Source organism: Gavialis gangeticus, unplaced genomic scaffold (genome assembly GCF_001723915.1).
Source record: "Gavialis gangeticus isolate Ggan-Ray unplaced genomic scaffold, GavGan_comp1, whole genome shotgun sequence".
In the NCBI taxonomy this organism is placed as follows: domain Eukaryota; kingdom Metazoa; phylum Chordata; order Crocodylia; family Gavialidae; genus Gavialis; species Gavialis gangeticus.
Window position 1 is genome coordinate 39,998,372 of NW_017729031.1, and position 688 is coordinate 39,999,059.

Consider the following 688-nt stretch of genomic DNA (forward strand, 5'->3'; position numbering starts at 1 on the left):
CACTGAGGCAAAGAAGCTTTTTTTTTCAAAAAAAAAAAGGAAAACACTGAAATGGGCTTGTCAGCCCCGCAACTCACATGGAGCAGTGGGTGGATAACAGGGGCGTTATCGCCTGCTGAGATCTTCAACCAAGCACTTACTGTGTGTAACAGAAGATGGTTGTGTGGTTACCGTGCGGAACAGGAAGCCAAGTCACCTACCCCAAAACCTTCACTGTGATGCTATTGGCACAGCCAACATGGAAATCTATGCTGTCAACTAATAATGCATATTTCTAGTGTTCTTTTTAATAATAATAGATCGGCCCTGTTGGACCATGTAGCCTACAACCAAATAAGAGAGGAATCTGATGGGGACCAGCTCTTGACAGCCTGAAACAAATGGTTGGGGGAAGCTGCCTACAAGAAAAAGGACCTGGGGGGATAGGGGACAAGAAGCTGGACAGGAGCCAGCAGTGCGCCCTTGGTGCCAAGAAGGCGAATGGCAGCTCGGGCTGCATTGGGAGGAGCGTTACCAGCAGATCGAGGGAGGTGATTCTTCCCCTCTATTCAGCACTGGGGAGGCCATATCTGGAGTCCTGTGTCCAGCTGTGGGCCCCCCACTACAGAAAGGTTGTGGACATGTTGGAGAGAGTCTAGTGCAGGACAATGAAAATGGTTGGGGGCTGGAGGACAGGACTGGTGAGAAG